The sequence below is a fragment of the Anomaloglossus baeobatrachus genome, chromosome 1 (genome assembly GCF_048569485.1).
Source record: "Anomaloglossus baeobatrachus isolate aAnoBae1 chromosome 1, aAnoBae1.hap1, whole genome shotgun sequence".
Taxonomy (NCBI): domain Eukaryota; kingdom Metazoa; phylum Chordata; class Amphibia; order Anura; family Aromobatidae; genus Anomaloglossus; species Anomaloglossus baeobatrachus.
This window is the reverse complement of record NC_134353.1, coordinates 466,748,261-466,772,418: the sequence shown is the minus strand read 5'-3', so window position 1 is coordinate 466,772,418 and position 24,158 is coordinate 466,748,261. Positions and strand designations below refer to the sequence as shown.

General features: G+C 46.5%; 1 protein-coding gene across 1 annotated transcript in view; it reads left to right on the top strand.

Annotated features, from left to right (window-relative positions):
- Positions 1-24,158, top strand: part of SHC2 (SHC adaptor protein 2) — a 145,932-nt gene that overhangs the window by 1,220 nt on the left and 120,554 nt on the right. The gene's annotated exons all lie outside the window — the stretch shown is intronic.

Genomic DNA, 24,158 nt, shown 5'->3' with positions numbered 1-24,158 from the left:
TCTAGTCCATCAAAAAAATATCAGACCAGAAGTCCATATACAGTTTGATGTGTCACATCACAATTCACATGTAACCAAAGCTGCATTAATGTCTTATTACTATTTAATATATTTAGCATAATCAATAACTTTACAAAATAATTAGCTTTGGATATTTGCAGTTGCTGGGGAAGACCGAGGGTATCTATACATATACAGAAGTCATTTGCTGACATCTACCTCTTCTGATGGAGAGGTTCTTGCCCTAAATTGCCCTGTTAGGGCCCATCTCGTCTGATGTATCTCCCATGGGTAATGAGCTTCTGACATCCATTCTGGAGATTTTCAAACCCACTGCTTAATTCAATACATTTCTTTACAAGACAAGAACAAGGTGGAGGAATATGAAAGATAGGAAAAGGCAGATAGGATGAAGAGTCAGGCACATAAGATCAGCTGCAAGGTATTTTTACTAGATATTAGAAAAAGATATGTTAGAACATTTTCTCAGCCTTGGAAATGATCATAAATCATTTAAGATTCTCATGTGTTAGAACAATGTGTGGCCTATCGGCCAACTCTGTCCTCATCACAGATTATTGCTTACAATTTAATACTGGGATAACTAATCACATGTTTAATGTGCATCTAATAGGATGAGATCACTTGAAGACACGAACGCAGATATCTCTTAAAAGTCACACGGGGCCTCCATTGTCACCCATGTCTGTTTACACATATCTATGAATATCCTGAAGAGGGCAGGTCAGGCTATTTTCTAAGCGTGGAGGCCTAGAGAATTCTAGAAAAGTTCCTATATATATATATATATATATATATATATATATATATATATATATATATATACAGTATGTATACTCATTAGTTAGGTTACTATTGGGCTATGACTTGTAGTGTGGTGGATCAATGAATTTGAGGATATTAGTTATTCCATGTAAACGTTCACCACATGGAGTACTTTTATGACAATGCATGCATGTAATGGTATGTGTTAACATATTATTATTTATTTTTATAATGCTATTTATTCCATGGCAGTTTACATGTAAAAAAGGGGGCAAACATATATAAGTACAATATCCGTGAACAAAACAGGCTAAATACTGGCAGAGAAGGAAAGAAGACCCTGCCCGCGAGAGTTCACAGTTTATAATTGCAGTTAATTCCTGGGGAATCACGGTACAAAATCATTCCTTTAGTTTATAACCTTAAGCTCAGGTATATTGGCATACAACAAATATAGTCCTTTGCCCAATAAAAGAGAATGTGCTTAATAATCTGGGTCCACAGTGGGTGGGAGGCATCCCATGCAAGGTCTTTGGCAGATCATGGCTGGTCTTCTGTTATTCCCATTCTGAAGACTTTGACATGTTTGTTGACATTAGTGTTTATGCTCACATGATAACACTATAGCCTTGAAAAGATAACTGTCAAGCTGTACACTTGCTTCATTGTAATCTTTAGCAATAACTGGAAAATGCATAAATACATAACACATAATGAGGAGAGTTTGTCATTCAGTCTAGGAACGTTTTCTAGCGCCAAATAGTTGCAAAGTTTGGTGCAAGAGATAGTCCTTAAAAATGTTGCAACTTTTTTGCTCTGATCTGCCATTTTTCACCTCTGAAGCTCTAAATGTACTATCATGTATGTGTGAAAATCTAGATTTGTGAAAATTGTAGTGTGACTCTATACCAGTGTGTTGCTGGCATAGAATTAATTTTCTTGCTCACAGGCAGCCCTAAAACGTGGCAAATTTATTATGAGTCATGTGTCGTCTCCACTCCATCTAACAGATCCCAGAAGAAACCTGGCCTTCACCCTTTAACCCTTTTAGAAGTATCTGTACTCACTTCAATTGTATTGCATCCATGTTTTGGCTGCTGAGCTCAGATAAAGAACGTTAAAAGGAACCTGTCTCCGGTTTTTCAGCCAATAAGCGTCGATCACAACGAGTGAGCCTAGGTCGCTGTGTAAAACATAAAAAACACTTTATAATACTCACCTAAATGGTCGGTGCAGTGCAGACAGGTCAGATGGGCGTCTCCGTTGTCCGGTGCCGGCGCCGCCTCTTTTGGCCATCTTTGTCATACTTCTTCTGTAGCCACGGTGCATGACGCATCCTACGTCATCCACACTCGCCAACATTGAGGTCCTGCACAGGCAAACTTTGATGTGCCCTGAGCAGGGCAGATCAAAGTATTGTAGTGCGCCTGTGCGGGACCGGCGAGTGTGTATGACGTAGGACGCGCCATGCACACAGGCTTCAGAAGGAGGACGAAGATGGCCCAAAGAAGAGGCACCGGCACCGGAGAATAGAGACACCCATCTGACTAGAATTCACCGCAATGTGACCGATAGGTGAGTATTATAAAGTGTTTTTGTATGTTTTACACAGCGGCCTGGGCTCTTATATACAGCATGTTAGAATGCTGTATATAAGAGCCCACTGGTGGTGGCCGCAGCATATAGGCTGAAAAACTGGTGACAGGTTCCCTTTAAGCTAGTTGGGTCAATTACAGGTTAGAAAACAGGGACAAAATCAGAAGATAAAACCTTGCAATTCCAGCCGAGGTCAGATACCAAGTGGTCGATCAAAACAAAGACAGGATAGCAAAGTCAGAGTTAGGAAGGATTAAAAACAAAGTCAGGATAGCAAAGTCAGAGTTAGGAAGGATTCAAAACAAAGTCAGGGTCAGAATCAAAATCACAACAACAAAAAACCCAACAAGACACTTGGAGACAAAATAAAACTTTGCAACTGCTGGGAGTTTAAGTCGGGTGTGGTACTGCCCCATTGGCCACAATAGGGAGCTGGATACATCTGCTGAGCTGCTAGATAGCAAACACACCCATTCTGCCTGAAAGTGTGGCACCCCAGATCCCAAGCAGAACACTATACGTGACTGGACAGAGCCTAGGCTGCCCAGCAATTGCCAATGCATCCACGGGATAAAAAAGGCAGGAACTAGTGACAGAAAGATGTTGGTAGTTCAGGTAGAGAATGAGATATAACAGAGTGCTGTTGGATCAAGGCTGGCATACAAAATACCGATGTTCATAAACCCCCAAAATAATGTAAATATTTATATGTGCAAAAAAAGGTAGTTGGGCTGATGCCAGTTCAGAGAATATCAAATTACCTGAATATTAGGCTGTGATCAAAAGCAGTATTTTTGCTGTATATTTTTCTGTGAATTTAAAGCTGCTTTGAACAGGACCAGCAAGCACCATAAGATTTCAGAAATCCCATGCCCACGCTTGTTTTTTTCTAACTGAATTTGAAATCTGCAGCATGCCAATTCTTTCAGCTTTTTTTTTTCACCCACAAAAAGTAACAAGAAAGTGAAAAAACTCTGCAAAAAAACACAACATTTTTGCAGTGTCTTCGCAGTGTTTATCGTGGTGTTATTGAAGTGTTTTGGATGCATACAACTAACTCTATTAAATATGTAATGTAGACAAGGAGCCCATGCAATCCACACAAAAAACACTACAAAAAAATGCTACAACAGCAAAAATGCAGCTAACGGTGCGAGAAGTTGTGGGGTGATCCTGGTGTCACTCACTTCCTCTATCTCCACCCGCTGATGATGTCTTGTTTCACAGTTAGAAGCAGCGGTGGAGATAGGGCCAGAATGCTGGCACTGCCCTCTCCTCTCCTACAGCTCCCATCACCATGAATACAAGACATCTTCAAAGAGTGGCAAGGCAAGAAACTGTAGTAACTGCAGCGCTGCCCCCTGATGACATCCTGTTTCAGGAGAAGAGATTGACACTGTTGAGAAGTGAGTGCAGCCCCAACCTCCTTTGACGTACTGTTTGAGACTCCTATGAAACTACACATCACAGAAAGTGAATTAAAAAACACATTAAGGGATTAGCTAGATAGGGAGAAATGTGAGGTATTTTATAAGAGAGCTAATTACAAAAGTGGTTAGAGTGTAAATATAGATATTTAGAAAGGATATTTTAGATACTGAACCAATCATTTAATTTCATATGTGGAAGCCTATAACCCCATATTCTGTTCCTTGAAGTGAATCTGTCAGTAGCATCACATTTCTTAAGCAGTCTATATGGGCATGTAGATCATAGGAAGCGGAATAAAATGATACCTTGATATCTTTGATCTGATGAATGAGCTGTTTCAGGCTATTGGCTATACACTGATCTGCATGAGAATATTCCTCCAGGGATTATTTTAAATGAAAGGTGTCATTGTTGTGGGCAGGGGCCAGACCATAGCTAGGGGGCTGCTCGGGGTTGCTCGGATCCGGGGCTTTGCTGTTGCTCGAGTGGAAACCGGAACCGGGCTCGAGCGGCGGTCCGCCGCCCACAAGTGAAAAGGGATATTTACAAGGGAGATTGCCTGTGACGCCACTCATGGGTTGCGGTGATGAGATAGTGGCACCGCCGCTACCTCTGGGGACTGTGCCCGGGACTGATGGTGTGGGGCAGCATGGTGGGATCCCCTCCACAGGTAGGGGAGTTGTAGTCCCGGGGCCCAGTTGGGAGTTGTGGTGATGGCAGGTATTGCAGGGATCAGCACACTTACAGTTTGGTTGTCCTGGTGCTGGATGAGGCTGTGTTGATGTGGAGGTTCAGTAAACACAGAGTTTTTTGTAAACCAACTTGCCAAATGGCCGGTCACCTTTGGCGGGTGTCTTCGTGTCCCACGCCCAGATGTACAGCCAGGGGCCCTTCCTTGCACACTCTCTGTCTGTCTCTTTCTTGTCTGGACCAGTCCGTTTGAACGGCCTCCGGATGGGGTCCCTCTCCCAGCACCGGCGGGCTGCAACCCTGTTCCGGTCGCCTCAGGTTCCCCTGCGACCGGATCTCCGTCACTTGTGGCCCTCACTGCCACCTAGCCCGGTACTCCAGAACTCCAACCCCAGCTACCACCTTCTCCCAGGGAGCTCCAAGCTTCCCCTGTCAGCTTCTTCACTGACTACAGCATGACTGAAACCTGACTCCTCTCTCTCCTTCCTTAGCTCCTCTCGCCCCCTCCCTTTTTCCTGGGGAGGGGGTGAGTAGGGCCTGATTGGCTGGTGTACTTCTGTGTGGGATTGTGTAGCTGCCAGGGAAAATTAACTCTTTCTGTGACTACCTGGTTTTGCCAGGGCGTCACATCATTACCAGTAGAACTGATCTTCATCTTCTTACAAACACGTTAACAGCTGCAATTCCCCCAGTTCTGCTGCATTGCAACAATATTGGTACACTGTCTGCCTGTGTAATAGCAGCTGAAGCTGAGAGGAACCTGCAGATGTGTCAGTTATAATCACATACAGCTGTGCTGTATTATAACAATATTGCTTCACTGACAGTCTGTGAGATGGAGACTTAAGCTAAGAGGACCCTGCAGATGTGTCAGTTCTAGTCACACACAGCTCCGCTGTATTATAATAATTTTGCTTCACTGAAGCTTGGCTGAAGCTGAGAGGAACCTGCAGATGTGTCGCTTATAATCACACACAGCTCTGCGGTATTATAACAGTATTCCTTCACTGTCTGCCTGTGTGATAGAAGCTGAAGATGAGAGGAACCTGCAGATGCATCAGTTATAATCACACACAGCTCTGTTGAATTATAACAATATTGCATCACTGACTGATTGTGAGATGGAGGCTGAAGCTAAGAGGACCCTGCAGATGTGTCAGTTATAATCACACACAGCTCTGGTGTATTATAACAATATTGCTTCACTGTCTGCCTGCAAGATGGAGGCTAAGGCTGGAGGAACCTGCAGATGCATCAGTTATAATCACACACAGCTCTGCTGTATTATACCAATATTGCTTCACTGTCTGCCTGTGAGATGGAGGCTGCAGCTGAGAGAAACCTGCAGAGGTGTCAGTTATAATCAAACACAGCTCTGCTGTACTATAACAATATTGCTTTACTGTCTGTCTGCCTGTGAGATGCAGGCTCAAGCTGAGTTGAACCTGCAGATGTGTCAGTTATAATTAGAGATGAGCGATGTTCGAGGCTCGAGGTTCGCCAATTTTTGTGTTCGAGTAATTTTGGGGGGTGTTCGAGACGTTCGACAATCTCGAGCCTTTTGCTAAAAGCTCGACAGTTCGAGTAGCGTTCGAGAACGGTTCGATCAACAAAAAGCCTAGCTAGTTAGTAGCTGGCTTTTCGCTGTAATAGTGTGAGTCACTGTGAATCACGCTATTATCAAAATTCAGCGTATAGTGTGTGTGGGGGACGGGGTTTAGATCAGTGCTGCTGCTGAGTGCTGAGAGAATGCCGATCGCTATTTTTTTTTCTTTTTTATCCCTAACCGCGTGTACAGTGGGGCAGGCCAGGCTGTCAGCAAATCACAGAGACACACACTGCAAAGTGGATTTTTGCCAGTCAACCAAGGGCATGTGTCATAGGCTGTGCATGTCACATGTCCTTGCCTTATAAGACACGGCCATTTTCCACGTCGGCGCGATGATCTCTCTGCTGCGTGAGGGTGACAGTCACCGCTCCCGCTGCTGTTGTGTGCGCTATAGAGATACAGTGCAATCTACACAGCGCTTTAGGCAGGAGCGTACATAGAAATCATGGGGCTCCATAGCAAAAGTCTGAATGGGGCCCCCCCACCGATAAAAAAAACAAACAAAATATTATCATAATAATCATTATACATGTTACTGGGGGGAGGCACAAGTTACTGGGGATGGCTTATAGTCAGAAATTACACATACTACTACATAGTGTTACTGAACAACACCCACCATATAAAGGTCAATAATACATTGCAAAATAATGCCGTTACACCATAACTAAATATCACCACATAGAGTATGAATTTAACCACTGTCCTGTTACTGAGCAAAGGCCACTGCACCAAGACCAGTGGGTTCACACCGCAAATCCCTAAAATATCTGCAATGTGTAAACTTGGCCTAAAGTAGCAATGTCCTTCTTTGTGCCCCTCACCACACACAATATACATTTTCACATCTGTCTCCCCCATGTAATGGTAACGATTATGACCCTCTTTATAGCCTTAGGATCTATAGTAAAACTCTGCAAAGTACAAGGATAATACACACACACACGCACACAGTGATGGCATAGGGGCAACACACACACAGTGATGGCACAGCACAGGGGAAACACACACACAGAGATGGCACGGCACAGGCACAACACACACAGTGATGGCACAGCACAGGGGCAACACACATATTCACACACAGCGATGGCACAGCACAGGGGCAACACACACAGTGATGGCACAGCACAGGGGCAACACACACACAGTGATGGCACAGCACAGGTGCAACACACACAGTGATGGCACAGCACGGGGCAACAAACACACACACACAAAGCTGGCACAGCACAAGGGCAACACACACACACAGTGATGGCACAGCAGAGGGGCAACACACACACACAGTGATGGAACAGCACAGGGGCAACACACACACACCGTGATAGCACAGCAGCACAGGGGCAACACACACACAGTGATGGCACAGCACAAGGGCAACACACACGCAGTATTGGCACAGGGGCAACACCCACACACAGAGGGATGGCACAGCACAGGGCAGTTTTTCTGTAGTGTTACAGGCAGGCATTTGTACATTATAATATTCACCTGTTCCTGTGCTGTGAGAGATGATGATGATAGTGGCTCAGGCCTCCTTGCTGCACTTCCTGTGAGTCTTCTTGGCTGCTCCTCCTGTCTTCTGCTTTTTCTTTCTATTCCTTCTGTTCTCAGCTTCTCACTTTTTTTCTGCTCTCTGTTTGCTTTTCTCTCTTTTCTGTGGTCTCTACTCCTTCTTCACTCCTGCACTCTTTTCATTTTCATCATTTCATTCTCCCGTGGCTGTACTGAATAAGCTCTGGCTCCTCTCCTGATTGGCTGCTCTCCTCCTGGCATCTCTCACTAGAAGAAGCTGTTGCCTGGCCACTGCCTCCTCTTCAGCACAGGCCGTGCACAGTGTGCAGTGTGGGGCGAGTGTGAATCTCTGCATTGGCCAGTCTGCAGCTATACAAACAGTGCCGGCTCCCAACGGCGTTAATCATTTGCTTGGTGACAGCCCCGGGGGCATGATGCATGAAAGTGAAAATGCACACACTGCGGGCAGCCACCCCAGGCCCCTCCAACCACGGCTGCCACCAGGAATTTCAGGGCTCCAAACTGCCAAAATTTTCGGGCCCCTTTCATACTCCACCACAGCTCCGCGTCTACCCCTCGAACCTTCGGCAATAGAAAAAGTTGTTTCCAGCATCACGTCCAAGAAATAAGGTTAAGAAACAATTTTATTCCATAAGGTTAAAACCAACACTAGGTTGGATGAACATCCACAAAGTATAAAACAACGTCTGATGTGTTTCACACCTAAAAGAGGTTCTTAGTCTTAGACATATCCTGCTAGATCTGCACAAGTTTTGGAATAAAATTGTTTTTTAACCCTATTTCTTGGACGTGATGCTGGAAACAACTTTTTTCTATTGCCGGACTTTGCCTCTTAGAACACGGAGCTGCCCTCCCTGCACCGTCCTCCAGAGAAAGGACCCAGGTGATGCATTTACCGGGTGAACTGAGATCCTCCTGTGCATACTTACCTCCAACCTTCCACAGTCCCACCATCACTCCAATCTCCACTTCTGCAAACAGTCCTCACCAGACAAACATTAACCGTTAGTCGTCATTTTGACACCCGAAAAAAGCTGCATGCACCGTTTTTTGGGTCATTAAAATGACCAGTCTCAGACAGAATTGTCCGCCCATATGCGTGTATCTAATATATAAAGCTGTGTGTGTGTGTGTATATATATATATATATATATATATATATATATATACTGTATGTATGTCCGCTATAGGAATCCGCACCATCTCATTTACAATCACGATATTTTGTACAGACACTTCATGTAACTCAGGGAACGTCATAGACTATTTTTTGAGGGGAAAATATAACCCCGCACTTTACGGTTTTTCACCCAAAAAAATTCCTTATATTAAAGTCAATGGAGCTGGGACGTGAGGTCATTAATAGCAACTGTGATAGGCATCGAAGGACATTCTTAGTGTAAGAAGCGTGTGTGTAAGGTAATATGATATCGGTGGAGAGACGGATAGAGAGAGACACAAAGAGAGAGAGAGACAGGAAAAGAGACTGAAAGAGACAGACAAGGAAAGAGACAGACTGGCAGGGAAAGAGACAGACTGACAGAAAAAGAGAAAGTGGCAGGGAAAGAGACAGACAAGGAATGAGAGACATACAGGGAAAGAGACAGAAGGGGAATGAGAGAGACAGACAGGGAATGAGAGAGACAGACAGGGATTGAGAGAGACTGACAGGGAATGAGAGAGACTGACAGGGAATGAGAGAGACAGACAAGGAATGAGAGAGACAGACAAGGAATGAGAGAGACAGACAGAGAATAAGAGAGACTGACAGGGAATGAGAAAGACAGACAAGGAATGAGAGAGACAGACAAGGAATGAGAGAGACAGACAAGGAATGAGAGAGAAAGACAGGGCATGAGAGAGACAGACAGGGAATGAGACAGACTGGCATGGAAAGAGACAGTCTGGCAGGGAAAGAGACAGACTGACAGGAAAAGAGACAATCTGACAGGGAAAGAGACAGTCTGGCAGAGAAAGAGACATTCTGGAAAGAGAGAGACAGTATGGCAGGGAAAGAGACAGTATGGCAGGGAAAGAGACAGTATGGCAGGGAAAGAGACAGACTGACAGGGAAAGACACAGTCTGATAGGGAAAGAGACAGTCTGGCAGGGAAAGAGACAGTCTGGCAGGGAAAGAGACAGTCTGGCAGGGAAAGAGGCAGATTGGCAGGGAAAGAGAAAGACTGGCAGGGAAAGAGACAGACTGGCAGGGAAAGAGACATTCTGACAGGGAAAAAGACATTCTGGCAGGGAACGAGACAGACTGGGAGTGAAAGAGACAGTACGGCAGGGAAAGAGACAGACTGGCAGGGAAAGAGACAGACTGGCAGGGAAAGAGACATTCTGGCAGGGAAATAGACAGTCTGGCAGGGAAAGAGACAGTCTGGCAGGGAAAGAGACATTCTGGCAGTGAAAGAGACGTTTTGGCAGGGAACGAGACAGACTGGCAGGGAACGAGAAAGACTGGCAGGGAAAGAGACAGTATGGCAGGAAAAGAGACAGACTGGCAGGGAAAGAGACAGTTCTGATCAGTGAAGAGCAGGAGAGAAAGCACAGGGACTTGCACGGAGGCTGCAGCAGCTGAATAACTGGACTTGCACATTCACTGGTCATGTGATCAGGCACATGATTAGTTAGATGACAGGTCCTTCACTGCAGCCTCCATAGTACATTTTCCTGTCCTGCACCGATCACATAGACTAGTGCATAGTGGGAGAGATGGCAGCTCTCTATGAGCGACTCGGGCCCCCTCATTGCCCTGATGGCGGCACTGCCCCCTGGGGTCCGGTGAGCTGAGGGATAAAAGGGGAAGGGCCTGGACTGTCAACGTCTGGGCCCCATCCTCCTGCCTCCAGCTCACGGGCCCCATAGCAGTGGTGTGGTCTGCCTCTATTGACAGTACACCCCTGGCTTTAGGGATTAGGGACTATTGGTTATTTCAGCCCTTTTCAGGGCTAATTTACAGGCGTTCATAGCCATAGCTGCTAGGCAGGTCCGTGCAAACGCTGTGTAGGGCTTTAGATAACAGCGTCTGGCTACCTCAGCTCAGGCAATTCCTTGCTGCATTTTTTCATTAGCAGGGATAGAAAGTGAGGCTTCCTTTGCTGTCTACTAACCCACAGCACCTGTGCATTCTCCCACCTGCCCATTTTTGCCACGCTATTTTATTTCCCCAAAGAGCTGACACGTTTTGTGGCATCCGAAAAGTGTTTGGAATACTAAATTAGTGTTCCTTTGCTGTCCACTGACCCACAGCACCCGTGCATTCTACCCACCTGCCCAGTTTTGCCACACTATTTTATTTCCCCAAAGAGCTGACACGTTTTGTGGCATCCGAAAAGTGTCTGGAATACTAAATTAGTGTTCCTTTGCTGTCCACTGACCCACAGCACTCGTGCATTCTACCCATCTGCCCATTTTTGCTACTCTATTATACAGTTAGGTCCAGAAATATTTGGACAGTGACACAATTTTCGCGAGTTGGGCTCTGCATGCCACCACATTGGATTTGAAATGAAATCTCTACAACAGAATTCAAGTGCAGATTGTAACGTTTAATTTGAAGGTTTGAACAAAAATATCTGATAGAAATTGTAGGAATTGTACACATTTCTTTACAAACACTCCACATTTTAGGAGGTCAAAAGTAATTGGACAAATAAACCAAACCCAAACAAAATATTTTTATTTTCAATATTTTGTTGCGAATCCTTTGGAGGCAATCACTGCCTTAAGTCTGGAACCCATGGCATCACCAAACGCTGGGTTTCCTCCTTCTTAATGCTTTGCCAGGCCTTTACAGCCGCAGCCTTCAGGTCTTGCTTGTTTGTGGGTCTTTCCGTCTTAAGTCTGGATTTGAGCAAGTGAAATGCATGCTCAATTGGGTTAAGATCTGGTGATTGACTTGGCCATTGCAGAATATTCCACTTTTTTGCACTCATGAACTCCTGGGTAGCTTTGGCTGTATGCTTGGGGTCATTGTCCATCTGTACTATGAAGCGCCGTCCGATCAACTTTGCGGCATTTGGCTGAATCTGGGCTGAAAGTATATCCCGGTACACTTCAGAATTCATCCGGCTACTCTTGTCTGCTGTTATGTCATCAATAAACACAAGTGACCCAGTGCCATTGAAAGCCATGCATGCCCATGCCATCACGTTGCCTCCACCATGTTTTACAGAGGATGTGGTGTGCCTTGGATCATGTGCCGTTCCCTTTCTTCTCCAAACTTTTTTCTTCCCATCATTCTGGTACAGGTTGATCTTTGTCTCATCTGTCCATAGAATACTTTTCCAGAACTGAGCTGGCTTCATGAGGTGTTTTTCAGCAAATTTAACTCTGGCCTGTCTATTTTTGGAATTGATGAATGGTTTGCATCTAGATGTGAACCCTTTGTATTTACTTTCATGGAGTCTTCTCTTTACTGTTGACTTAGAGACAGATACACCTACTTCACTGAGAGTGTTCTGGACTTCAGTTGATGTGAACGGGTTCTTTTTCACCAAAGAAAATATGCGGCGATCATCCACCACTGTTGTCATCCGTGGACGCCCAGGCCTTTTTGAGTTCCCAAGCTCACCAGTCAATTCTTTTTTTCTCAGAATGTACCCGACTGTTGATTTTGCTACTCTAAGCATATCTGCTATCTCTCTGATGGATTTTTTCTTTTTTTTCAGCCTCAGGATGTTCTGCTTCACCTCAATTGAGAGTTCCTTAGACCGCATGTTGTCTGGTCACAGCAACAACTTCCAATGCAAAACCACACACCTGTAATCAACCCCAGACCTTTTAACTACTTCATTGATTACAGGTTAACGAGGGAGACACCTTCAGAGTTAATTGCAGCCCTTAGAGTCCCTTGTCCAATTACTTTTGGTCCCTTGAAAAAGAGGAGGCTATGCATTACAGAGCTATGATTCCTAAACCCTTTCTCCGATTTGGATGTGAAAACTCTCATATTGCAGCTGGGAGTGTGCACTTTCAGCCCATATTATATATATAATTGTATTTCTGAACATGTTTTTGTAAACAGCTAATATAACAAAACTTGTGTCACTGTCCAAATATTTCTGGCCCTGACTGTATTTCCCCAAAGAACTGACACTTTTTGTGCCATCCTAAAAGTGTCTGGACAACTAACTTAGTGTTCCTTTGCTGTCCACTGACCCACAGCACCCATGCATTCTACCCACCTGCCCATTTTTGCCACGCTATTTTATTTCCCCAAAGAGCTGACACTTTTTGTGCCATCATAAAAGTGTTTGGAACACTAAGTTAGTGTTTCTTTGCTGTTCACTGACCCACAGCAACTGTGCATTCTACCCACCTGCCCATTTTTGCCACGCTATTTTATTTCCCCAAAGAGCTAACACTTTTTCTGGCATCCTAAAAGTGTCTAGAATACTAAGTTAGTGTTCCTTTGCTGTCCACTGACCCACAGCACCCGTGCATTCTACCCACTTGCCCATTTTTGCCACGCTTTTTTATTTCCCCAAAGATCTGACACTTTTTGTGGCATCCTAAAAGTGTCTGGAATACTAAGTTAAGGGGGCTTTATACGCTACGATATCGTTAATGTTTTGTCGTCGGGGTCAAGTTGTTAGTGACGCACATCCGGCGTCATTAATGATATCGCAACGTGTGACACTGACCAGCGACCTTAAGCGACCTCAAAAATGGTGAAAATCGTTCACCATGGAGAGGTCGTCCCAAACTCAAAAATCGGTAAGGGTTGTTTATGAAGGTGGTTCATCGCTCCTGCGGCAGCACACATCGCTATGTGGGACACCGCAGGAGCGAGGAACGTCTCCTTACCTGCCGCCGGCCACAATGCGGAAGGAAGGAGGTGGGCGGGATGTTACGTCCTGCTCATCTCCGCCCCTCCGCTTTGATTGGCCGGCCGCTTAGTGACGTTGCGGTGACGTCGCTGTGATGCCGAACGTCCCTTCCCCTTGAAAGAGGAATTGTTCGGCAGTCACAGCGACGCCGTCGACCAGGTAAGTACGTGTGACGCTGCCGTAGCGATAATGTTCGCTACGGCAGCGATCACAAACAATCGCATGCGCGACGGGGGCGGGTACTTACACGCTCGCTATCGCTACAAATTGCTAGCGATATCGCTACCGTGTAAAGCCCCCTTTAGTGTTCCTTTGCTGTCCACTGACCCACAGCACCTGTGCATTCTACCCACCTGCCCATTTTTGCCACGCTATTTTATTTCCCCAAAGAGCTGACACTTTTTGTGCCATCCTAAAAGTGTCTGGAATACTAAGTTAGTGTTCCTTTGCTGTCCACTGACGCACAGCACTGGTGCATGCTACCCACCTGCCCAGTTTTGCCACGATATTTTATTTCCCCAAAGAGCTGACACTTTTTGTGCCATCCTAAAAGTGTCTGGAATACTAAGTTAGTGTTCCTTTTTTGTTCACTGACCCACAGCAGCCGTGCATTCTACCCACCTGCCCAGTTTTGCCACGCTATTCCAATTGCAAACTGTGCTGCCACTGCCACTCCTCTCCATTACTACTACGCAATTTTAATTTACAAAAGTGCTGCCACTGTTAGGGGCATACTCCAATTGTCTGAGATACTACTTTAGTATTCCTTTGCTGCCAAGCAAGGTACACCACATGTGCATTCTACACTCCTCTGGTACTGGTACGCAATTATTAACTGCAGGTAGTCCAGCCAATCTGTGATGAAGGTGCAGGCATGGCTATAATGTTGCCTTCATCCAAAGGTGGTTCTCTCGATGTCTGAGAGAGCTCAACACCACCAGCTGTTTCCACTTCCAAAACAACTGACAACCTGCCAATCACACTCTCTGTTGCGGGTAAAGGGTTGGAAGGTCAGCATGAAAAAGCATGTGTGACTGCTGTCCCCACAGTCACAGAGGATGAAGAGCACGCAGATGCACTTGATGGGGCAGACGGTGGTTGCACAGCCCCGCTATGCCACATTGTAGCACAGTGAACTTCTCATTGCGACTTATGCTTCATTTAAAGTCGTGTACAGGGTGGGCTCCCCAGTATACATCAAAACTACGCAACAGAAAAAGGACTCTAGGAAGTTGTGTTGATAAATGATTGTTTAACTTTCCCAAAACAAACAATAAGAAGCATGCATAAAACTGAAAGAATAGAACTATCTATTCACAATTCCAAAAGCCTAGACCCCTATGCTGCGACACTCGTAATGGCAATTTATACACCCTGCTCACCAAATTTGGACTAACCAAGGGACTGTGTAAACAGTTGCCTACTACCTGGTAATCCCTCAAAATTGCAGGAGTAATTGCGTGTGTGTGTGTGTGTGTGTGTGTGTGTGTGCGAACACAACTTCCCAGTGGCGCATCACAACAGCTTACAACTAATCTAACTAAACATAGACAAAACCCATTACCCCTCCCTGAATACCCTTGTTAGCTGAAGCCTCACAGATAAGGCAGATGATAACAGTGTAAATGCAAACCACACAGCTCAGCAACACAGTCCTGGAAATCTTGTAAAGCAACAGTCAATGCAAACATGGGTCGCTGTCCCTCTATGATTTTAACTGTAAGTGACAATTTGACAGTGCAGAGGCAGCAAGTCTATATTGTCTATATAGTCGGCCTAACCAGAACAGATATGTGTTTTGCTAATAAAACAAAGTGTTGCGTGCACGCATTACTGTATGGGCCCACCCTACCGTACCCGGGTACTGTGGTGTCCAGTTGCCATAAATACAAACTTTACGCTCCTCTCACTGTAAACAGTATAGAGAGCACCGGAAGAATGTTGGTCTCTGGCACAGGATGCTGCTCACAGGCGTTACGGTCCTCCTCACCAAACTCCAACACGACTCCCCTCACAATTGCTGTAACACACACCTTTAGCTTTTCCTTATGTTCATAGACAGAATCTCCTCCGCTCTCCAAGTCCACAGCCAAAGACCATTTTGCTATTGCTATAGTGACCATACAGACAAAGGCAGATGCAAAAAAACAGCAGCCCCTTGTGTGTAGTCTGCAACAATGCATGCAATGAACGGCAAATAAGCATGTTGCATTGACATTGGATAAAGCTGATCAATATACCCTCACGCTATCAATTCATATCCATGGGACTCTTCATGGACGAAGTACTCAAAGTAGTGAGTTTTTGGCCTCTACTTAGAGATTGGCTCAAGGATTAATCACAAAACCTGTCCAGATAGTGATTAAAGAGGACCTAAAAAGAAAAGGTAGCCACCATTCAATCAAAAAGGCGTACACCACTTATCTTAAACCCAGTGTCCATCAGATGCAGGACATTCATCAAAGGACTCCCTCCCTGGATGAAGAACGGATCCAGAATCCCCAATATAACCATTACTTGGTTTCTTGTGTCCTAACCCTCCAGCCATGATATGGACAAACAATGAAGGTATAAGTTCAAGGGGCAAAGGAACCACCCACAGCCAAATCGCAGGTTTATAAAGACACACCTTATCTAATGTCACCTGTGGTGGAAACAATTAACCCCTCGGTGCTTATCTGTCCATGGTACATGTGCTCCAATGGGACGCACAGTCCGGATGCATCACTTCCGCTTTGTGGCATACTGCGGTCACGTGATCGGGGAAACCCCGTTGAAGTGAATCCGCGCATGCGCGTAATCTGCGTCTCAGTCTGGCACTTGGGTTTAAGGCTGATGTTGATTTTCCAAGAAAGGAAGCAGCTTTACAGTTCGCAATAGAAAAACTCCAAAACTCCATCAAGGACCGTAAACAAAAACAGTTCAGCAGGGACTTACTGGAGTTTAAAGAAGGCAGGGTCTACCCTACACTCCAGGGGGACTCCACTGAGGGCCCAAGGGACGTGTCCACGTCGGATACAGATACGTCTGATACGGAAAAATCGGACACGACCTCTGTGGATATTGAAAGGGGAGCCAGGCTTAAGTCTAGCTATCGGGACAGAGGTACCCCTAGAAAAGGGAAATGGGGAGGGTTTACACGAAGAAATATGGGTCAAAGAGTGGACCCTTCCCACGTTCCCCCATCACATTCCCCTGTATCGCCCCGGGGCTCGGCCGGCTGCCGAGCCGCTCGGATCCGGGCTCGCTGGTGGGTGGCTCGAGCTCCTCCCGGACCCGAGGGGGGTCACGCCGCTCTGAAGGGATGCTGGCGCTACGTGAGGGGTGGTGTTCGGTGGGGAGGTCCAAGGCCGAGGCCGTGGTTGTTTTGGGGGTTAAGTTCGTGACGCCACCCACGGGTTGTGGTGAATGGATGGACACCACTGCTGCTGTTGACTAGGCTCCTGGGGGATGGTGTTGCGCAGCTCGGTGTTGACCCCTCCGTGGGTAGGGGGTGATGGTCCCGGGGCCCGAGGGTGCTGAGGAGGGGGGGAATGCTTGCCGGCGTGTCAGTGCAGTGCGGTGCAGTGCGCGGCCCGAGGACACTGTTGTACGCACTATTACAGACACACTGGAGTATCTGGTAAACCAAACAAGATGGTGGACGGTGACCGCAGCCGGCTGCGCTTCTCCCCTTTTTCAGATTGGTGGTTTCTGCCTTTCTCCTGCACCTCAGTTTTAGAAGAATGGTGACTCCTATGCTTGAGCAACGGTAGTCCGCTCCCTGGCTTTGTGTGTGCCGGCAGAGCCCGATCTTCCCGATTTTAAAACTTTGAGTAGCCTCTGGAGTGAGAATTTTTCAGTCCCGGAACATGGCCCCTTTACAGAATTAAGACCTAAGAGTCAAAAAATGCCACCAAGTTCTGAGGTTAATAGTATTGATATTTTTACCAAATTGGTGATGGCTGAGCTTGGCCAACTCGGGAGGAGGGGTTGGACTCCCCATGGGAATCTTGGGGTGAAGGAGAGAGAAGCATTGGACACCCTAATTAGGGATGGTGCAATTATCATAAAGCCAGCTGACAAGGGCGGCAACCTGGTAGTTATGACCCACAGTCAGTATAAGAAAATGTGCTGTGACATTTTGAACAACAGGGATACATATGGTAATATCAGGAGAGATCCAATTGTGGGGTTTAACCAGGAACTCAACTCACTGCTCGAAGGAGCTCTGAGACAGAAAATGATTTCAAAGAATGAAATGGATTTTATGTACTCAAAATTTCCAGTGCTCCTGGTTTTTTATTCTCTGCCAAAGGTGCATAAGGGGTTGGACCCCCTGCGTGGACGTCTGAATGTGTCGGGGGTCGACTCCTTTACACAGAATAGTAGCATTTATGTGGACAGGGTGTTGAGAAATTTTGTCACAGCACTACCGTCATTTCTGTGTGATACCTCGGACCTGCTTATGAAACTGGAGGATGTGACGATTGAGGATGATGTTTTTCTTGCGTCAATTGATGTTGAGACCCTCTATAGTTGTATCCCACACGAACAGGGTATCATTGCGGTGGAGCACTTCCTCAGCACGAGAGGTACACAGTTTGTTGCACATAATAAGTTTGTGACTGACCTTTTGGACTTTATCCTCAAGCTCAACATCTTTAGATTCGATGGGAGGTTTTTCCACCAGCTCAGGGGTACAGAAATGGGGAGCCCATGTGCTCCCACATATGCTAACCTGTACCTGGGCTGGTGGGAGGACACCATCGTCTTTGGCGAGGAGACATAGTGGTGGAGCCCCCATATAACATTCTGGGGGTGTTATATCGATGATGTGCTGGTACTGTGGTTGGGTGGGGAAGGAGAATTTAATAGGTTTGTGGATGATTTGAAGAAGAACGAGTTGGGCCTGAGATTTACCTCAAATTGTAAAAAGGATAGGATCAATTTTTTGGATGTTTCCATCTTTAGGGGTGCTCAGGGGAAGCTCCAAACCAGGACTTCCCTAAACCCACATCTACAATTAGCTTCCTCCACTGGCAAAGCCATCATCCCTTGAGCTTGAGGAGAGGCATACCAAGAGGACAGTATCTTCGGATGAGGAGAAATTATTCCTCCGACATAGACTTTTACCACCAAGCAAGAGATCTGAGAAAGAGGTTTTTACACAGGGGTTACCCAAATCACGTACTTAGTGCAGCCTATCATAATGCAGTCGCAACACCGAGAAGCGCCACTTTAGAGACGAGGGCTAGTAATGGTGCACAGGTGATGAGGATTATCGGGAATTTCGATGATCGGTCAGAGGAAGTACGCAGGATTATCAACAAGTACTGGGGTATATTGAAGGCTGATTCAGATATTGCTGGCTCTATACCCCCTTCTCCATCTATTACATTTAGACGAGGCAGGACCATTCAAGATAGGCTGGTCCATAGTAACTACTCTTCCCCCGCTGGATCGACCTGGCTTGATAATAGAAGAGTGGGCACCTTCAGGTGCGGGAGATGTACCTTCTGTAAGTATGTAAAACGGGGAGATCACTTCCTCAGTGAGACAACATGGAGAACGTACTACAATAGGCAATTTGCCAACTGTACCATGGTCGGTGTGAACTACCTGTTTAACTGCGACTGCAGGAAGGAATATATAGGGAAGACCAAACGTGAATTTAAAAAATGGATAGGTGATCACATTGGGGATATTAGGAATGCCAGGGATACCCCGATTTGGAGACATGTTAGGATGGAGCATGGGGGTAGCCTGGACTGCTTTGCCTTTGATGCCATTGAGGTAGTCCTACCACCGGATAGGGGTGGCAATTGGGACAGATTAATTCTGCAGAGGGAGGCCCGGTGGATTCACAGGGTGAGGACTGTGAATCCATCTGGCCTCAACGAACAGCTACACTTTGGCTGTTTTCTCTAGGTTTCCCTATTATATATTTTCTATTTTCATAAGTTATTTTTGTGTTCTCTGTGTCTGGCCCACTGTTTTGCCCGATTTTCATAGTCCTTCTCCTGTCTTGCCCATTGCTCCGCAAAGAATCTGGCTCGCTTATTTATCTACCGGAATTTCAGGTGTTATCCTTTGTCATCTTGTAACTATTGATGGGATTGACGGTTTTCATTAACCCCCTATTCTTTTTTCCCCTTTCTGACATGCCCCTTGATTTTACCTCCTCCTCTGAACCCCCCCCCCCGGTGGCAGTACTTTAATCTAAGCTACACTTAAACGCTGTACTCCATGAGGCTTCGGTTATCAGGTAAGCCTGCAGTGACTGAGTACTTTCGTTCTTCTGCGCATGTCCGATAGGGAGGCGCTGATGGCAGGATTAGTTTGGTAATTGCCTGTGACGGCGCCTCCCTGTTTGCGTTCCAGACTGAGACGCAGATTACGCACATGCGCGGATTCACGTCATTGCTGTTTCCCCAATCACGTGACCGCAGTATGCCACAACGCGGAAGTGATGCATCCGGACTGTGCGTCCTGTTGGAGCACATGTACCATGGACAGATAAGCACCGAGGGGTCAATTGTTTCCACCACAGGTGACATTAGATAAGGTGTGTCTTTAAAAAACCTGCGATTTGGCTGTGGGCGGTTCCTTTGCCCCTTGAACTTATACCTTCATTGTTTGTCCATATCGTGGCTGGAGGGTTAGGACACAAGGAACCGAGTAATGGCTATATTGGGGATTCTGAATCCGTTCTTCATCCAGGGAGTACTTTGATGAATGTCCTGCCTAACCTTCGTGTTGCCAGCATCTCCTTTTCCATCTGTGAGCACGGTGGACCCCGACTGGCGATTGGGATACATACCACCTTATCCTAATCTGCTAGTCCCCCCGTAACAGATGGTGTTTCTTCAGCAGATGTTACTGTTGCTTAACCACCAAACCCACGGACACAAACTTTTTTCCCCTTTCCAACACACCTGTTCCCCTTTCCACCAGCATATGGCCTTTTGCCACTCATTTTGTGTATTTACTAATTTGCAACTCTGCAGGGACACTATAGTCAACGCCGTCTCAGCACAGCAGCCAGCCCTCGGTCCCTCAGATGTGGACAAGTAAAAGACCATTTCCTCCTAGCCATGACAAAGCGTTGAGATTCACTCTGTGCAGCACTGGTGTTTAGTGGAAAGCCAAGCTAAGATTGCGTACCTGCTTCTGCTGATACTCCTGCATATGTGCGTCCCTTTCTATGGCAGGATTTATTTCACCAAATTTTGTCTTGTACCGGGGATCTTACAGTGTGGCAACCCACTAGTCAGCATTACTTTGAATTCGGACAATCAGAGGGTCATGTTGTAGGTAGTGCAGCAAGAAGGAGCTCATGTGTCTTGCGCATCCAGGAGGACCAAGTCCTTGCTGTGTTGGTGGCGGAGAGGTGAGAATCATGCCTCCTTCCTCTGCCCTCTCCCCCCAACCTCACACAACCGAAATGTGAGCAAGCTCTCCCTCATCTGCACAGTCTTCCATGCCCATCGCCAGTTCGTCCTCCATTTCTTACTGGGCTCCTGCACCTTCCTCAACAGTTAGGCTGATACTATGCGCCCTTGTTAATCCCTCTCCCCCACCGTCCCATGCCTGCCGCCTTGGTGCTGATGACCGTCTGGACCTTGTAGATCTTGTTATCCCTTCAGCATATGACTCCTCCTGTACTTCCTCCCATTCTTCTTGTCCCACCACCTGACTATGAATGCTGTTTAGAGTGTGCTCCAGCATGTAGATGACCGGAATTGTCATGTCGATAATGGCAACGTCAGTGCTAAACATCTTCGTCGCCGTTTTTAAACTTCGTAGAAGGGTGCATAGGTCCTTGATCTAAGACCACTCCAGCAGCGTGAGCTGCCCCACCTCTGGATCTCTTTAGGCCAGGCTATACGTCATAACGTACTGCAGCAGGGCTCGCCGGTGCTGCCACAGACGCTGCAACATGTGGAGATTCAAATTCCAGTGTGTCGACACATCGCATTTCTGGCGATGAACCGCCAGACCAAAAGACTTCTGGAGCGATGCAAGTTGTTGAGCTGCTGGGTGTGAACGGTGGAAGTGAGCACATAGCGAGCGTGCCTGCTGCAGTGGGCCATGTAGGTCGGGATGATGGTTTAAAATTGCTGGACAACCAGGTTCAACACGTGAGCCATACAAGGCACGTGTGTCACATTGCCCTGATGAAGGACCGCACCCAGGTTTGCATCATTGTCGCACACGGCTGTTAAGTCACCACCAGAGTCCGCTCCATCAATTTGTACTCCGATCGCCAGGTGACACCGTGTTCCTTTCGTAGATAGTGTTGATGATGTGAGAGGAGTCGATGCCAGCGGCGCCGGTGGCCGCAGGTTCCGCTCACCCACTCGGCTGGATTACCTTGACATATGCAGAACCACTGGCTGACTGTAGGGGGTGGGTGTCTCACAGCTGAAGTACCATCATTCAGCTACAATCAATGGGAAGACACCACACCCTTTTTTAGGCCCATCCTGTCTGCTGACTAGAGATGAGCGAATCTCTAGAGGTTTGAGTTCGACTCGGTTCGTCGAACGGAGGCCGCGTTCGAGTTCGGTTCGGCGAGCCGTTTGACGAACCTCTCGAACCCCATTGAAAACAATGAGAGGCAATCACAAACACATAAAAACACCCAGAAAACACCCTCAAAGGTGTCCAAAAGGTGACAAACAACTCCCAAGACAACACAAACACATGGGAAAGTGACAAGGACAAATACTCATGCGAAAACTAAACAGCTGGATGAGGAAAAAGAGGAGGAGACACAGATATAGGCATGTCATGCCCTTCTAAAATCATGTAAAACAAAGCAAGGGGACTCCAAGCAGACTCCCTTTTTTCCAAAAATTGGGCCACACAGACACCATTTCAGTGGCATCACTTGTGTTCCAGTTGCAAACTTGACAGGTAGATTTGCATCAAGCACATTCCAAAATACGCCAGCCTTTACTCTCCCCAGGATGACACCGGGGTAGGTAGCAAAGTCCTTGCTGAACTAAGACTTGGTTATCTTGGCTCATTTTTAAAAACACAGCAAGCGGACTCCAAGCAGAGTCTCCCTTTTTTCCAAAAATTGGGCCATACAGACACCCCTTCAGTGGCATCACTTGTGCCCTAGTTGCAAACAGGATGTTTTGATTTGCATCAAGCACATTCCAAAATACGCCAGCCTTATCTGTCCCCAGGATGACACCGGGTATGTAGCAAAGTCCTTGCTGAACCAAGACATGGTCATCTTGGCGCATTTTTAAAAACACAGCAAGCGGACTCCAAACAGAGTCTCCCTTTTTTCCAAAAATTGGGCCACACAGACACCACTTAAGTGGCATCACTTGTATCCCAGTTGCAAACTTGACAGGTACATTAGCATCAAGCACATTCCAAATCCACAAGCCTTTATTCTCCCCAGGATGACACAGGGGTAGCAAATTCCTTGCGGATCCATGACTTTTTCATCTTGATGAACGTTAGTCTGTCCACATGGTCATTGGACAGGTGCGTGCGCTTATCTGTCAGCACACACCCAGCAGCACTGAAGACACTTTCAGAGACAACGCTGGCTGCGGGACACGACAAGATCTCAAAGGCGTAAGTGGCGAGCTCAGGCCAATTTTCAAGATTTGAAGCCCAAAATGAGCAAGGCTCCAGTTGCAAAGTCATGGCATCGATGTTTATTTGGAGATACTCCTGTATCATCCTCTCCAGCCGTTGACTATGTGTCAGACTTGCTGTCTCTGGTGGCCTTGCAAAGGATGATCTAAAAAAAATTATGAAACGATTCAATAAAATTGCTGTTACCAGCACCAGATACGGTGCTGCTGGTACGGTTAGACTGTTGATGACGAGACAGTCCCATGTTTGTCAAGTTACAACTGGGAGATTCACTCTGTGCACCACTGGTGTTTGGTGGAAAAGCCGAGATGAGATTGAGTAACAGCTTCTGCTGACACTCCTGCATACGTGCGTCCCCTTCTATGGCTGGAATTATTTCACAAAATTTGGACTTGTACCGGGAATCTAATAGTGTGGCAACCCAGTAGTCATCATTACTTCTAATTTTGACAATCCGAGGGTCATGTTGTAGGTAGTGCAGCAAGAAGACGCTCATTTGTCTTGCTGATCCATGCGGACCAAGTCCTCACTGTGTTTGTGGCTTAGAGGTGCTAACCGTGCTTTCTTCCTCTGACATCTCCCCCCAACCTCGTTCAACTGAAATTTGACCAAGGTCTCCCTCATCTGCTGAGTCTTCCATGTCCATCGAGAGTTTGCCCTCCATTTCTTCCTGGTCTCCTGCACCTTCCTCAACATTTTGTCTGCTACCATGTGCCCTTGTTAATCCCTCTCCCCCACCGTCCCATGCCTGCCGCCTTGGTGATGATGAACGTCTAGACCTTGCAGATGTTGGTATCCCTTCTGCATATGAATCCTCCTGTACTTCCTCCCATTCCTCTTGTCCCACCCCCTGACTCTGAATAGTGCTTAGCGTGTGCTCCAGCATGTAAATGACTGGAATTGTCATGCTGATAATGGCATTGTCAGCGCTAAACATATTCGTCGCCATGTCGAAACTGTGCAGAAGGGTGCAAAGGTCCTTGATCTGAGACCACTACATCAGCGTGATCTGCCCCACCTCTGCATCTCGTTGGCCCAGGCTATACGTTATAACGTATTGCACC